The sequence below is a fragment of the Hypanus sabinus genome, chromosome 5, assembly GCF_030144855.1.
Source record: "Hypanus sabinus isolate sHypSab1 chromosome 5, sHypSab1.hap1, whole genome shotgun sequence".
Classification (NCBI taxonomy): Eukaryota; Metazoa; Chordata; class Chondrichthyes; order Myliobatiformes; family Dasyatidae; genus Hypanus; species Hypanus sabinus.
In genome coordinates, this window is record NC_082710.1 from 142,062,159 (window position 1) to 142,080,422 (window position 18,264).

Consider the following 18,264-nt stretch of genomic DNA (forward strand, 5'->3'; position numbering starts at 1 on the left):
CTCATGTTCTCGACATCTGCTGCTCTTTTTTTCTTTCTCTTTTGTATTTGCACAGTTTGTTGTCTTTTGTACATCAAAAGTTTTTCTGTCTGGATGGGTGCAGTCTTTCATTGATTCTATTGTGTCTCGTGAATTTACTGTAATTGCCAGCAAGAAAACTACAGGTATATGGAGGAATTTCAGGTGGGGTTTATATGGGAGGCCGGATTTAAGGGTCGGCACAACATTGTGGGCCAAAGGGCCTGTACTGTGCTGCATTATTCTATATTCTATGTTCTAAAACAAATCTCAGGGTTGTATATGGTGACATCTGTGTATTTTGATAATACATTTGCTTTGAACTTTGAACTAGGCAGCTTGTGGTTCATAACCACACATATTGATCAGGGAGAAAAGTGTACACAGCTCTGACACAACCACAGCCATAGGAACAGAGGCTTGTGGGGAGGTGATAGCACTACTGAGTGGCTCCAAATATCCACAGACATCCTGATATACACACACATCTATACACAAATGTACTCCTCCCTCACACACAAATGCACTCTTCTACACATGCTGTGTATTTCCATGCATAATCAGAGCTAGTTTTATTATCCCTAGCATTTGTGGTGGAATTTGTTGTACTATGGCAACTGTACGGTGCAAAAACATAAAAATCACCATGATGCAAAACTAACTAAATAGTGCAAAAGAGGATTAATGAGGTCGTGTCCACAGGTTAATGGACCATTCCAAAAGTTGATGGCGGAGGTGAAGAGTTGTTTCTGAATCGATGAGTGTGGGTCTGCAGGCTCCAGTACCTCCTCCCTGATGGCAGAGGGCACGAGAAGAGGGGATGTCTAGGATGTTGAGGGTCTTTGAGGGGATGTTGATGCTGCCTTCTTGAGGCACAAGCTCTACTAGATACACTCAGTGGTGGGGAGGGTGGTGTCCATTATGGAGCTGGCTGGCTACACACACACACACACACACACACACACACACACACACACACATACACACACACACACACACACACACACACACACACACACCCTACATGTACAGACACATGACCCTACTCACATTATCTCGTGCACACAAATATGCACCCCTACAGGCAAACATTGAACCTGTGCAAACACGAGGAAATCTGCAGATGCTGGAAATTCAAGCACATTTTGTTACACCCCTCCCATATAGATGCAAAAACTTTCCTGTGCACCCAAACACAATCCCCTGCCCACTCACCACCACATTCCCTATACAGAAACACATATTACTGCACTCAATCCCTATATTCAAATGCTCACTTTTGTTCAAACACTGCTCCCTCCCAACACTACCCTTAACCTACAAACCTTGCCCCCAACCCCTGCCACACTCCTAAACACACAAATCCACACTCTCTCCTCCTTAGCACACACAGCCCACTCAATGCCAAAACTGTTCCGACACATAAAGTTCTCATCCTTATTGGTGCTTTAAATTGTCTTTATTAGCCACTGTTGCACCATCATGTATAAAATATGTTACCTCAATATCCAACCTGTAACACATTTTATTTCAGAATAAAATCTTTGCAAGGAACAAAATCAAATACCCTGGCATATTTCTTTGACATTTTCTCATTTCCATTATGATCCCAGCTCTTTGAAACTCATAGGAGCTGCAGAAACTCTCTGTAATATCACCACTGCCTTCTCCATATCACAATAGTTTATTTTGTGTGCTGGTATGAATTCCCAAAATAGTGTTCCTCTGGTTAATAAACAGCTATGTTTTCTTTGTTCACACAGACTCAAACTCTGCATCTTTTCAAATAATAATCTGGAAAAAAAAATAATAACTGTATCTAAGGAATTGGTTGGGACTGCAGAATGCTCTAATTGGATTAGTTATCTGGATGGCTATCGACTGGAGCTTCGCACTGTTCCTCCAGAGAAAAGGGATTACCGATCAAAGAATATGAGAAAATTTTAAACCTTTAAGCAACAATGATTTGCAGAGAGCTGACTGAATTAGAGCACACAGGTGAACTATTTTCTTGGATGTTTCATCCATCGTTATCACAATCGTGTGACAGTTTTAAATAACAAAAGGCTATTAAGGCCAAGGATCAATAAAAGCCACTTTACCAGTGGAAAGTGTAGTTCCAATAAACGCTCACCATCCAGACAAATATTCAAATCAGTTTTTATTAAATGAAAGCCAAAATAATGAAGGTACTGATAATCTGAAATGAACACAGAAAAGGACTAAAAACACTCAGCAGGTTAGACAGTATCTGAGAGAGAGAAGCAGATTTAATAGTCCTCTGAAAAGTATCTGTTTAAGGAAGGAAGATGCCATCCAATGATGTGAAATCTAAACACAAGCACCCCTACTCACCATCAGGATCAGTTGTGACTCATTGTTAGACACTTAGATCTGACTTAGAAGATTGTTAACTCAAATCCCACTGGAGGAACTAAGTAAGAAAATGTTGGGAAGACCTTCCTTCAAATGAGATGTTAAACCAGAGCTCTTCCTACATAATGTGGACCCTTTGGACTATTTCAAAAGCATGTGAGTTCAATTATGAGGGCATAGATAGGGTATTAGAGTAGGAAACTTTTTCCCAATCCAGAACCACAAGGCATTGGATTAGGGTAAAGGGTGAGGGGTTGAGAGGAGATTTGAGGAAAGTCTTTTTCATGCAGAGTGGCTGGAATCTGAAGTGTGCTGTCTGAGGGATTAGAGGGGAAAGGTACGATTACAACAGTTAAGAAGGCTCAGGACTTCAATTGCCAAGGCAGAGGGCTGCAGAGCAAGTGCTGGTAAATAAGATTCGAATCAGAATCACATTTATCATCATTGACGTACGTCATGAAATTTGCTGTTTGTGAAATCCTAAAAAATTACTATAAATTACAAATATAATCAGTCCAAAAGATGAATACTAAGATAATGTTCAACTATTCAGAAATGTGATAGAAAAAGGGAAGTAGCAGTTCCTAAAAAATTGAGCGTGGGCCTTGAACCTCCTTTCTACATACTTGATAGTCAGCATAGAATGGATGGGCAGAATGGTCAAATTCTATGATGAATTGACTCATGACCTTGCTTTCATTTTCTTCAATTTCCATGTATGACTTGCTGTCAAATTGTATCCAAGACGCTCCTAGGCTATTTTACTGCATTGGACATGATGTATAAGTTCAAGGTTTTTTTGCTGTCATTCTACTCTGGGCTGCTCTCACTTTGTTATCAATGGTAAAAAGCTGTAACATTGCATGACACTCTCTTTTGTGCTTTGGGTAAATTGGAAATGTTGGCAGCTTGGCCTAGCAAGGTATAGTCCTGTCAGCTTGTTCATTGCTCCGGGGAGAGACATCTTGTTCTAATTTTAGTTTTATTCAAGAACAAAGGAATCTGCTCCTGGGCTTCAGTGGTAGTTCACCAAACTCCTGCTACAATGCATATTGTGTTGATCGGGCCAGTCCTACTATGGGCATAACAGGCTCAATGGCCTTCTTCTCTATCACTTAGCATTCTATGACAGTACAATGACCATAGAAACATAGAAATCTACAGCACATTATTGGCCCTTTGGCCCACGAGGTCTTGCCAACCATGTAACCTTCTCTTGAAGATGCCTAGAATTTCCCTACTCCATGGCCCTCTATTTTTCTAAGTCCCATATACCCATCTAAGAGTCTGTTAAAATACCCTATTGTATCCTTGTCTAATACAGCCGCTGGCAGTGCATTCCATGCACCTACCAATGGCCAAACCACGTCTTTCGTTTAATAAGGCCACCAGAACTGAACACAATAGTCTAAGCGTGCTCTAAGCAGAGTTTTATAGAGCTGCAACATTACTTTGTGGCTCTTGAACTCAACCTCCCCGACTAATGGAGGTCAACACACCGTATGACTTCTTACCACCCTATCAACTTACATGGCAACTTTTGAGGGATTTATTGACACAAGATGCTGTTTTATTTCAGATCTGCAGAGCTTGTTTTTGCAAGATAATTTCTTTGCTTACCCCACAAAGCATCACCCAAGTATGGGTATTTTCAGAAAATTTCCTGGAACAATGAATGTGGCCATTTCTTGACAGGAATGGACACATTTGTTCAAACAGTGAGGCATGACTGAAATATAATAGTCCAGCATACTTATTCCTTGAAGGAACTGCTCAAACTGCCTAGGACCTGTACTTATCTCCTCATATTTATCCAATTTCTTTCTCAATGTTACTATTAAATATGTTACTACTCCCTTCTATCAATGGTTTTAAAATTCTCATCTTGCTGGTCCCTTATGCAAGGAATAAAAAGCAAGAAGAGTGGTAACTATGTTCAAAAAGCTATGCTGAAGAAAGTGATGATTCAAGTTTAGAACCAGTTCTGAAACAAACAGATTTTATTTATATTATGTTATTGTTTGCCTCAGAAACACAGCAAAGTTGAGTTAGTAGCCACAGCAGCTCACTAGCAAGGCTAATGGGTGATTCTGTGAATTTGCTAACAGTCTGTTGGTTAATGAATACATTATATGGAAAATATGTTCCTTCCAAATTACGTGGGAGATTAATCTCAAAATGTCAGTGCAGAAACAGATGTGGAGAACTATTACAGCAGATTCCCAGACCAATCAGCAAAAAATCAGGAGAAAGCTGCCACACACCTAAAGAGCAAACTCTCTTCCAGTTTAGCCCTCATGAGGACTGGATGTTTTGCATCCAATCAATGAGAACCATGTTGTAAGGAAACATAGAAGAGGCTTGACCCAAACACAGAGCAGTGGAGGTGATTTAGCAGTGAGCAATCACTTTAGTAATAAATTGCAAAATGACGATCCATGAGGGGCCACAGATTAGGCAGCATTGATGCTTAATAAGACCAGGCAACAAGGTAACTGAAGGTTAGGAACAATTGGTTGAGGTTGACTGGCTCAATGGGTGAACAAAGACTGTGGATGAGAGCTGGGTTTAAATAGGTTGCAGGTGATGAATTAGAAACAAGTAGCAAATGATTGTTATTGGTTTAATGAAGACCGTGAGCTGCTTGCCTATGTGAAATTCCACTTTCTGAAAGGAATCCACAGATGGTTCACAATTCATATCCCACCAGTGCAATCAGATTCTAGATTACTAAATTGGTGACTCTCTAAATGGATCATTGTTAAAGAAAGAAAACTGTGCATAACATGGGATTAATATCTCCCCTACACCACCCCCAGCACACTCCACACACCTTGTCCTTCAATATAAATGTTGAAATCAGCATCTGAAATCTGTAATTTCTCCAGGTCTAACATTTGCTCCACAATGAAATGGGCCAGCATGGCCATTACAGAAAACAAGCATTTAGTTTTCCCAATAATTTGCTCATTTAACTCAGAATTAATCCTTGACAAGCACATCTGCTGGGCAGTTGCTGCCCAACAAGGTGTGCTGGCAGTCCTGATGAGGATCCTTTGGTCAAAGCACCAAGACTGGATACAAATCGAGCTGGAGTACATTGATCCAAATATTACCACTATCAACCACACACAGGACAAATGTCCAGAAGTTACAAGAAATAAAAATGACTTCTGTGGGACACTGAGAATAACATAGATAAAATACCAAAGCAGATTTAAGTGGCTTATTTTCTCCAATTCTTCTGTACACATTTACATTTAAATATGAATGTATTAAAAATCTGACCAATGCAAACACAAAGTCTCGGCTCCATTCAGCAAGGTCAGCTCTACTTTCAAGCACATTCCTGAATATCTTATAATGAAAGAAAAACTGAAGTAAAACTAGAAGATACCAGAAACACTCAGCAGGTCAGGTTACACACTGAGAAAAACAGAGTTAAAGTTTTGGCTTAAAGAGCTTTTGTCTGAAATGGCAAAGAAAGTTAGCGGGTTAATTTAAAGACCAACATTTAAACTTTTTTCCACAATCCAAGTTCCAACAAAAGATCTTTCATTTGAAACATTAAATCTCTCCTCAGATGCTGCCTGACCTATTGTTTTTCATGTTTACATTTCAGATTTCTAGCATCTTCAGTTTTGATTCCCAATCTCTCAAAATACAGTGCTGGAGGAACTCAGCAGTATCTATGGAAAAGAGTAAACAGTCCATGTTTCAGGCTGAGACATTCATCAGGACTAGAGGAAAGAGATGAGGAGTCAGAGGAAGAAGTATAAGGTGGTAGGTGATAGGTGAAACTGGGAGAGGTGGAGAGGTGAAGTAAAGAGCTGAGAAATAGATTGGACAAAAAGATAAAGGGCTGGAGAAGGGGGAATCCGATAGGAGAGGAATGGTGAAGGAGAGGGAGAGGGGCAATTACCAGAAGTTTTGAGAAATCAATGTTTATGCCATCAGGTTGGAGGCTACCCAAATGGAATATAAGGTGTTGTTCCCCTACCCCCGCCCAAGACAACACAACTGATAGTTCATTCAGTATAAAACTAAAACTTAAGACAACTATCACCAAATGAAGGTGAACCAAACCCAACGACTTGTTGACAGAAGAAGCTGCAGACACTAAAGAAAGACGGATCCTGTTAGAGAAGCTCAGTGCGGTGAGCCGTATCTGTCAGAGGAGGAAGGAACTGTAGATATTTCAGGTAAAGATTTCCTGGCTTATAATGCAGGATCACAACCTGAAATGCCAACAATTCCTTCTCTCCCAGAGGTGTATTCGACACTCTGAGCTCTTCCACCAGTTTCCTTTCTGCTCAAAGCCTTGACCCTCAATCAGAATGTCACCCCTTTCAGTAGGGGCTCCAGCACACCTGACACCCATTTGTACAAATATGGAACGGGGTTTATTTATAAAATGAACTGGCACTTCTTTAACATAAACCTCATCATCTGTGAACCTCTTCATCCACGCTGTACCCAACGATGTAAGAGCTCCTCTGAAGGCCACTCCGAACCTAACAAGTCTATTCAGATAGAGTTCTGTCTGGGCTTGTACAGACTACCAAAGACACCTCCCTCTGAATAAAGGCATTTCCTCATTTCCTCTCATCTCATCCTGGGTGGCTGGTCTCTACTGTCCATCATATATATATATATCCCACCCTGCTCCTGCCTTCTCTGCAGGCAGACCCTGCTGGCACTGTTAACCTTCCTCAACATGGACAAGAATGAACGGACCCCTTGCTGGTGATGAATCTGCATTTATTAGGGGTGACATCAAAGAGCCAATAGAGTGCTTACCAGTCCTGGTCACACTGTCCCTTGGCTCTCCACTCCACCACCATCCCTATCTCCCCTCCCCACCAGCCCCTCAATACCTCCCCCACGACACCCTCAACTGCCCTCTTCCACCACCTTCTCTCTCAAACAATCACCCCACACCTCTCCCTCTCCACTCCCCATCTCCCCCCACCATCAACCTACCAACTCACCCCTCAACAGCTCCCCCAACACTCCTACCTCCCTCCCTGACTACTTCCTACCTCACCTCCCCAATCAACCCCTCAACATCTCCCCTACCACCCCATTCCCTCCCCCTTCTCCCACCCCCCCAACACCTTCCAACCCCAAATGATCATTCAATAATTACACGGAGATGAATGACCAATGTAGTGTGAAGTGTCTTCATTTTTACATTTTCCCCTTTAAGACTTAGCCAGTGGCTGAAAACAAAAGTCAGCCTCTGTGAAAGCACCCTCCAAGTTCCTGCCTCGGTGTTACCACAGGATTTCCTTGAGTTCAGTAAAACAGGAACGAAGCAGAAAATACAGACAGGAGCAAGTGCTCTTGTGAAAACTGCACACCAGCGGAGAAATCAGGGCAACCCCTCAGTAATCAAACACATCAGATTCCAACCCTAATCCCAGATTCAGCCTCGGACCTGAAATGTCATATTATTGAATTGGGGAAGTAAATGAAAATCTGAATCACGGTGCATCTGTGCATAATTATCTGGTGCTGCTGTTTGCCAACTCCCCACTGGACGGAGTAATCTCACAAAATCCTCCCCTCTTCTCCTAGCTCCTTCAAACTCATAAAGAACAAGCCAGCATCTCCTTGAGAAACATGTGAGATGCTGGTGGAACTCAACAGGTGAGGCAGCTTCCATGGAGGAAAATGGACAGTCGACTTTTCAGGTCAAGTCCTTCATCTGGACTGGAAGGTAGAGGGGAGATAGTCAGAATAAAGAGGTGGAGGGAAGGGATGGGGCAAGAAGTGGCAAATTATAGGTGCATCCAGGTTTGAGGGAGTTGTGGGTGTTGATAGGCAGGTGGCAGTGAAGAGGTTATTGGGAATGATGTCATAAGCTGGGAGGTGATTGGTGAAAGGGACAACGGGCTGAAGATGATGCAATCTAATAGGAGAGGAACGTGGAGCATGGAACAAAGTTGGTGAAGTACGGAAAGGTTTAGTGGACGGTGGACCGATGGAGAAGTGGAAGAGGGGAAAGAGGTCAGTAGTTAGGGGTCAGGTAGATTGGTAAGGAGTGGAGGAAAGGAAGAGAAAAGGGACAGGTTGGCAGAGGGTGGAGCAGTTACTGGACATTGGAGAATTCAGTGTCTATATCACCAGGTATGTAAGACAATTGAATGGTCCCCTTTTCCCCACAACCTACTTCATTATGATCCTACTCCTTATTTTCTATCTGTGCTGCGCTTTTTACTACGCTCTATTTTTGTTTTACCTTGTTCTACTTCAATGCACATGATCTGTAGGAACAGTACACAAGTCGAGCTTTTCACTGTACATGTGACAACAATAAACCAATCCCAGCTGTAGGCTGACTGGGCGGACTATGAGGCAACCTTCTATTGTTCTGTCAGATCAGCTGTTGCTGATTTGCAAACATGTCCTCTACGCTGTCTAGTTGCCTTCCATCTTGGTTTGCCGGGTTGGATCCAACTGACTAAACAACAGGATATAACAGTACTAAAGACCTGAAGCAATGCAGACAAAATGCTGGAGGAACTCAGCAGGTCAGACAGTATCTATGGAAAAGAGTAAACAGTCAAGCAGGTCAAGGGCTGGAGAAGAAAGAATCTGACAGGAGAGGAGAGTGGACCATGGGAGAAAAGGGAGGAGGAGAAAACCCAGGCAGGTGAGAAGGTTAGAATGAAGAATAAAGAATAAGGAAGATTTGCTCAACAGAAGGAGAAATTGATATTCGTGCCATCAGGGTGGAGGGCATTTAGGTGAAACAAAAGCCCCTGACGTTACAAGAACACCTGACTTCACCTGTCACATTCCAGCTAGCCTCTTCCCCTCCCCCCAAGCTTTTTATTCTGACATCTTCCCCCTTCCTTCTCAGTCCTGAAGAAAAGTCTCCTCCTGAAAGCTCGACTTTTTACTCTTTTCCATAGCCGCTGCCTGGTCTGCTGAGTTCCTCCAGCATTTTGAGTGTGTGTTGCCTTGGATTTCCAGTATCTGCAGACTTTCTTGTGTTTTTGACTAAAGACCTGACCCTCAATGCCCATCATTCTTACAACTATAATTTGTTACTGTCACATTAGATGCTAGATAAAGCTTTTGTTCACATACTGTCCTGATGATTCCCTATATTAGCAATTTGAGTTTGTAAAATGGGAAAAGCAATAACAGAACACAAAATATATTGTTACAGTCAGAAGGAAAGTACCGTTCAGGTTGACAAAAAAAAAACTTGGGCCATGATGAGGTCAATTGAAAGATCAAGAGCTTATCTTTATTGCTTTGAATCTGGAAGAATGGTGGCTCATCGGCTGAGGTAGGACAGGAGGCGGTGGTTAAGCAAATGATTCTTCATCCCTCTTTGGTCTAAGTCCATGATACTTCGTACAGTTCTATGTCAATATTGACATATCCCAGAGCCATTCATTCCTCATTATACACCGGGACATGACCACTGCTGGTGGACATGTCTTGAGGTGATATAATGAGGCAGGCTTTAAAGGGGCTGCCTCACAGCCCCACTGATTTGAGTTCGATCCTCACCTCTGGCATTATCTGTTTGTGGAATTCGTATGCTCTCTGTGACCACATGTATTTTATGTGTTTGCTCCAGTTCCTTCCTCTATGCCAATAATGCAGGCTGGTAGGTGAATTAGCCATTGTAACATGCTCCAGTGTGTTGGTGATTGGTAGACTCTGAGAATGATTTGAGAACAAAATGTAGGATTTGTGTAAATAGGTGCCAGATACAAATTGCATATTTCTATAAATGCATGGAGGAACACATTCTGACTGGTCGCATCACTACCTTTTATGGAGGCTCCAATGCACAGGATTGCAAAAGACTGCGGCAGGTTATAAACTCAGCCAGCTCCATCATAAATCTCTTCATCACTGAGGACATCTTCAATAGGCAGTCCCTCCAAAAGGCAGCATCAATCACTAAGGACTCTCACCATCCCGGGGACATGCCCTCTTCTCATTATTACCATCAAAGAGGAAGTACAAGAGCCTGCAAATCCACAGTTAATTTAGATTAGATTAGATTAGATTCAACTTTATTGTCATTGTGCCAAGTACAGATACAAAGCCAATGAAATGCAGTTAGCATCTAACCAGAAATGCAAAGAATAGTGTTATTTACAAAATAACTGCAAATAAAAAGTAAGTGCCACAGCACACAAATATAAAAGTACTGAGACAGTACAATATGGGTGCAATACTGCTTAGTGCTGTGATGTGAGGTTCAGCAGGGTCACAGCCTCAGGGAAGAAGCTCTTCCTGTGCCTGCTGGTGTGGGAGTGGAGGCTCCTGTAGCACCTACTGGATGGGAGGAGTGTAAAAACTCCATGGTTAGGGTGAGATGCATCCTTGATAATGATTTTCGCCCTGTCCAGGCAGTGCTTATGGTAGATGTTCTCAATGGTGGGCCATTGGGTGCCAATAATCCGCCGGGCAGTTTTCACCACCCGCTGAGGTGCTTTGCGGTCCGATACGGGACAATTGCCGTACCACACTGAGATGCAGTTGGTGAGTATGCTCTCAATGGTACAGTGGCAAAAGTCCATCAGTATCCTGGGACAGAGGTGAGCTTTCCTAACGCTCCGCAGGAAATAAAGTTGCTAATACGCTTTTTGATCAGGATGTTGGAGTTCAGGGACCAGGTGAGATCCTCGGAAATGTGGGCACCAAGGAATTTGAAGCTTGATCCACGCTCCACTACAGCTCCATTGATGTCGATGGGGATGTGATTCCAAAACAGCTTTTTCTACTCCATCATGGGATTTCTGAACAGCCCATGAACACTCCCTCATTATACCTTATAATTTCACGTTCTATTCATCTGTGATTTATAAATGTTTTGTGTCTGCACTGTACTGCTGCTGCAAAACAAGAAATTTCACATCCTATGTCAGTGATAATAAATCTTATACTAATTCTGATGCTGAAATAGTTAGTATTGGATGGGCAGATGGGGCTGTCTCTGTGCAGGATTACACTATGACTTTATGGTGCCGTCCTCAGAATTAAGTAAGTTTGATTGAGCTAGCTGTTAGATTGCTAAAGCAAAGTGGTCCATCCCAATTTAATCTAATAATTTTCCTATCTGTCTGTCAAACCAGATACAAGAAACAGATTTCCTTCCACGAAGCACAAAGCACCTTGCAAAAATTCAAGGTGATTAATTTTGGAAAGGCAAACCTGCATGGCACTTGTACTATGAAAGGTGAGTGTAAAGGAACAGCGGGATCTAGCAGTACAAGTGGACAGTTTATTGAATGTTACACGTAGACTGGCTGGTGAATAAGGCATTTGGCGTAGGGCCTCCATCAGTCAGGGCCACAGAGTATCAGAGTTGGGATATATTGTTGTAATATATACAGTCATAAGCCATAGAAAGCACCCGGTCCAGATGGGGTACCTGGCCAAGTACTAAAGATGTGTTAATCAACTGGCTGGAGTGTTCACTGAGATCTTTAACCTCGTATTTCAGCAGTCTGAGGTACCCATATGCTTCAAGCAGGCTTCAGTTATACCTAACCTTCTGCAATGACTATCATCCAGGAGCACTTACATCCACAGTGATGAAGTGTTTTGAGAGGTTGGTGATGAAACACATCAACTCCTGCCTGAGAAGCGGCTTGGATCCGCTCCAGTTTGCCGACGAGAGCAACAGATCCACAACAGATGCCATCTCATTGGCAATTCACTCAACCCTGTGACATCTGGACAGCAAAGATACATACATCAGGATGCTCTTTATTGATTACAGCTCAGTATTCAATACCAACTTCCCTGAAGCTTCAAAACCTTGGCCTCAATATCTCCATGTGCAATTGGATCCTTGATTTCCTCAACACACACAAAATGCTGGTGGAACACAGCAGGCCAGGCAGCATCTATAAGGAGAAGCACTGTCAACGTTTTGGGCCGAGACTTTTCGTCAGGACTCAGTAATGATGAATCAGCATATTGAAAATCTGGCTGAATGGTGCCAAAACTGCAACCTCTTACTCAATATTAGCAAGACCAAGGAGCTGATTATTGACTTCAAGAGAAAGAAACCAGAATTCCATGAGCCAAATCAGAGATGGAAACAGTCAACTTTAAATTCCTCGCTGTTCCTGTCCCGGGCACACAAAAGAGCAATTATGAAGAACGCAATGCGGCACCTCCTTAGATGTTAGGCATTTTTGAAGATTCTACATGACATCTAAAACTGTACAAACCTCAATAGATGTCAGGTGGGGAGTATATTGACTGGCTGCATCACAGCTTGGTATGAGAACACCAATACCCTTGAATAGAAAATCCTACAAGAACTACTGGAATTGGCCCAGTCCATCATGGGTAAATCCCTCCCCACCATTGAGCACATGAAAACAACAGGAAAGCAACATCCATCATCAGGGACTCCCACCACCCATGATATGCTCTCTTATTACAGCTGCCACCTAGAAGAAAGTACTCTTAGTACCAGATTCAAGAACAGTTATTACCCCTCAACCATCAGGCACTTGAACCAAAGGGGTTAACTTCACTCTGTATTACTTGCTCCATCATTGAAATATTCCCACAACCTATGGACTCACCTTCAAAGACTCCTCATCTCATGTTCTCAATATTTATTGCTTACTAATTTATTATTATTATTTCTTTCTTTTTCTACTTGCACTTTGTTGTCTTTTGCACACTGGTTGAATGTCCAAGTTGGTGAGGTCTTCCATTGATTCTATTATATTTATTATTCTATTATGGATTTATTGAGTATGCCTGCAAGAAAATGAATCTCTGGATTGTATATGGCGACATATATGTACTTTGATAATACACTTACTTTAAACTTTGATGACACCACATTTGGAGTGCTTTGCAGTGTCTTGGTCACCGTGCTAAAGGAAAACATGATTAGGTTTATGAGGATGTTGCCAGAACTAGAAGGCCTGAATAACAGAGAGAGATTGGCTAGGCTGGCTCTTCATTCCTTGGAGCTTAGGAGAATTAAGGGAGATCTTATGGAGGTTTGTAAATACATGCGAGGCATAGATAAGTTGGATGGTCACAGACTTTTCCCCAGGGTAGGGACCAGGAAGCATAGATTTACTGTGATTGGGGAAGGATTTAAAACTTTTTCATACAGAGGGTGGTGAGTATATAGAACAAGCTGCCAGTGGAAATGGTTGAGCTAAGATACACAGAGGGGTGAGGCTTAGAGGAATATAGACTGAACGCAGGAACATAGGACTGGATGGGTGGGCATCATGGTTAGCATCAACTAGTGGGGCCAAAGGGCCTGTATCCATGCAGTATTGCTCTACAACTATGAATCTAATAGCTTCATGCTCACCATTTACTTATGCTTGACCCTTGTTTTATTTAATTAACTGCATTTAAATTTCACATCTGTTATAGAGGGATTTGAATTCCTGTCATCACATCATTAGCCCAGATATCTGCATTACTGCAACAGCCCATCACATCCAAACATGCAGGCCTTAATTAATCCCAGTTACAACACATAGATAATTGTGAGTGTTATTTTTGCTTCAATTTCTTCCTGACCTGTGGGGAGTGGAAGGGCAATTTGAGCTGCATTTTGCCTCAGCCATCTCAGTCAGAAGAAAATTTCCTTCAAATAGACGGGTGGGAATTCCAACCTCTTCACTCGCCCATTGTAAACTAAAAAATCCCTCAAAAAACTAAAAATTCCAAAGCATTTTCCATTTGTGTATGTACTTCACAACTTTTCAATCTATCCGTACAATACCAGTCAAAGTCAAATGTATCGTCACAGGCACTAGTACATGTATGCACAGGAGCGATGAAAAACTTGCAGCAGCACTAGATAAAAGACGTTCAAAGAAAAACCATAAATTAAATTGATGTTTACACAATCTCTACAAGAAAGAACACAATGACAATAAAAATAGAAGTCTATTTTAATGCAAAGTGATCATAGTTTGATCAGTGATCAATATGACTAACAGTGACATCCTGCAGACAGTTCACAAATCTACTTATTCTTTTCCCTCTTCTTTTAAATATACTTCCACTACTAATGTGCATTTGGAGCCTGTCACTTACACTTTGATAATCTGTTTTTGGGTCAGCTGAGCAAGTCAGTGCTTTTGTTATCTCCGAGGGAACTCTGTGTAGTTGAGAGCGAAGTTTGGAACGGACTATACAGCCTAATAGTGGAGCGTGAAATCGTGATCAGCTCCAATTCTCAACCAACCCGCCATTTAAAGCATCGAGCAAGACTGAAGTCAATGAGAACGAGAGCAGAAGGTGAGCGGGTGTTCAGCGCCATCTGCCTGTGTTTGACCAGTCTCCCTCTCGCTCTCACTCACTGTTGCTGAAGGAAGGTGCAGGAGTCTTGGGTCTTGAGCAAGGTTTGATCAGTGCGAATTGTGGATTGGACTCATTTTTAGAGGACTCTGGAGTACATGTTACATGCCCTTGTGGCTTCTGATTGCTCCTTTTACCACTGCTAGTTTGCACAATTTTGATCAGGGCAGACTGGGTCTGCAGCCTGCAGTCAATGAATGTCACAGCATTGAATTGAACTGAACTGAGCTAAGCTGAATAATTCCTAATCTGTTTCAAATAACTGCAGTTTGAGGTTGAATATTCTGTGTGTTGTTCACTTGCTTTTTTGGCCACTTGCATGATTTATTCTAAATTTTGTGCATTAGGTGTTCTTTGGTGTTTCTTTGTTTGATGACTGTCTATGAGAAGATGAATCTCAGGGTTGTATACTGTGTACATACTTTGAAGATAAATGTATTTTGAATCTTTGAGACTGTAGTGACTAGCATTCTGCTGGTTGATTCAAGAAACAAATGATACTGTCCTATTCTCAAATCAAGTTGTATTTTTTGTCACATGCACAAGAATATTGAGATACAGGTACAATGCAATACTTGATTGCAGCAACATTACTGACATGTCAGTAATGACAGAAGACACACAAAATATGAATGATATTAAAATTGTACCATATTGTGGAAAATTGGCTGCACAAAAACAAGACCTGAGTGCAAAACGAACAAAGATGTAATCAAAGACAAGTCAGACAGACAGACAGACATAATTTATTGATCCCGAGGGAAATTGGGTTTCGTTACAGTCACACCAACGAAGAATAGTGAAGAAGTATAGCAATATAAAACCATAAATAATTAAATACTAATAGGTTAATCATGCCAAGTGGAAATAAGTCCTGAGCCTATTGGCTCATGGTGTCTGACACTCTGAGGGAGGAGTTGTAAAGTTTGATGGCCACAGGTAGGAATGACTTCCTATGACGCTCAGTGTTACATCTCGGTGGAATGAGTCTCTGGCTGAATGTACTCCTGTGCCTAACCAGTACATTATGGAGTGGATGGGAGACATTGTCCAAGATGGCATGCAACTTGGACAGCATCCTCTTTTCAGACACCACCGGCAGAGAGTCCAGTTCCACCCCCACAACATCACTGGCCTTACAAATGAGTTTGTTGATTCTGTTGGTAGTCCCTGGTAGTGCAGGAGGTGGTCTGTACTGTTCCATTACTGGGGTATGGTTAAAGTTGTAAAGGCTAGTTCAATAACCTGAAGTTTGCAGGAAAGTAGCTGTTCCTGAAACTAGGATTCAGTAACTCTGGCCTGACGGAGGCAGTGTGAAGGGGCCATGACCTGGATGGTGGGGAATCTTGGCACTCTCATTCAAGATTTCAACTACTGATGTTCACAATTCTATTATTGAATCAAAACTCCTGCAGGGTGACAATGGTGTTGTTGGAACTAAGGAAGTGCAGTAAGGCAGGCACAACTGGTTACAAATTGGGGCTCGTAGGGTAGAGCAAAGTCTCGATGGCACTAAACGGCAACTCCTTTGCTTGCATCTTCAGAAACAACTCTATTTCTATCTTTGATATCTCATTTTTGTCCTTCCCAAGGTTCTTTTGAAGACCCTGGAGTTACACTCTAACTTCTGTTCTCTGTGGGAATAGGACCCACCCTCAGGGCCTTACGATCGGCTGCTTTTTGATATCACAAGGATGCAGCCTAGAAGACCAGCGCACCTTCAAGGTGCCGGAATTTCATGGCTCCGGAGACAGGCTGGTTCAAGGCCGGTGCCCCTGGCTGAGGCGTCGTGGGAGAACAGGGAATGTCAGGAGAAGCGGGTTAGCTGTTGGTTGTGTGTCCAGAGACCTGAGCGCTTCTGGGGCTGATTCTCTGGGTGCAGAGCTCAGAAAAAGCGATGCAACAGACTTAACATCATAAATCAGTGAGTTGTTTTTTATGTCTCCCTTCTCGCTGTGAAATGGGGACATCTATTTTTCCCTTATTAGGGAGAGAGAGAGAGCCTGTCGTATGGCAAATTACCGAGTGAACAAGTAGTGTTTGGGGAACTGCAATTCTGTGTCTTTATTGATGCGTTGCTGCACCCTTGAGTGCTCGGTGGGGGACACTGACGCTTTTTTGCTGGTTGGAGAGGGGTAGCTGGGGGGGGCTTTGAGGTTCTAACTTTTAACTGTCATTCAATCTTTCAGGCACTCCTCTGTTTTTGTGGATGTATGTGAAGAAAAGGAATTTCAGGATATATATTGTAAACATTTCTCTGACATTAAATATACATAATGAACCTATTGAAACACTCCCAGGGAACTGTCTGGGAATAATTTATTTGACAAATATCTACTACATTTTAGACACTTTATAACTTAAGATAGCTTACGTTTCTTACCTCCACTGAAAATAAGCTTCCTGTTAACACATAGATAATATCCAGAACTCAGATTTTTTTGGATGCGGCTACAAAGGAGGTTGTAGCCTGGATTGTTGGACTTCTGTTCTGAGGAGAGATTGGATCGTCTGAGCTGTGTCTCTGCAGAGCAAAGGAGGTTTGTCCTGGTAGAAGTAAATTAAATTATAAGAGGGATCAAGGGAGTGGGTAGTCAATATCTTTTTCCCTTGAAATGGGTGCCAAAAGCATGACACTATTCCATTGTGTTCTTTGAGTGTTATCCTGGAGTACGTTGCATTTCCTCTGCAATCAGACAGGAATTCTCCACCATGTTGTTGATTCCCTGTGGGCCTGAGATACTCTTCCTCTGCTTGGAGAGTTTGTGGCTGCGGAGTGAGTGGTGAGGAAGCTGGTGGAGAGCGAACTCTCTGGATGAGCGGCCCGAGCTGCTGGTAGCATAGCTAGGTTTGACTAATGGGCCATAAGCCTCTTTGTGCCTGTAATTTAATGTTACACATCCTTTGCAACCTGTACATCAAAGTACATATGTATAAAATGAGTTTTTAAAATTTATTTATTAAGATAGAGCACAGTAATCACTTCGAGTCACAGTGCCCAGAAATCGCCACATTAACCTACCAATGTCTTTGGATGTGGGAGGAAATTCACGCAGTCACGGGGAGACCCCTTACAGGCAATGGCAGGAATTGGACCCGGATTGCTGGTGCTGAAAAATGTTCTGCTAATCACTACTCTGCTGTCTACGCACTGTCCCAGATCATAGCTTCATGTACCAAACATGCAAAGTAATGACAACTAATTGAGCAGCGTCCTCTTGCCCCAGCAAGCTGGGTTCTGTCCTGAACTCTAGCACTCTCTGTGTGAAGTTTGCATCTTTCCTCCTGCACGACCTGCAGTTCTAGTTGTCCCATTAAAGGAAGGAGCTGGAACCTTTGTGAAATTGCCTCTTTATTACGAGACCATAGGATATAGGAGCAGAATTCGACCATTTGGACCATTTGCTCCGCCATTTCGTCATGGCTGATCTAATTTTCCTCTCAGCCCAATCTCCTGACTTCCTCCCACATCCCTTCATGCCCTGATCAATCAAGAATCTATCAATCTCTGCTTTAAACATATATAAAGACTTG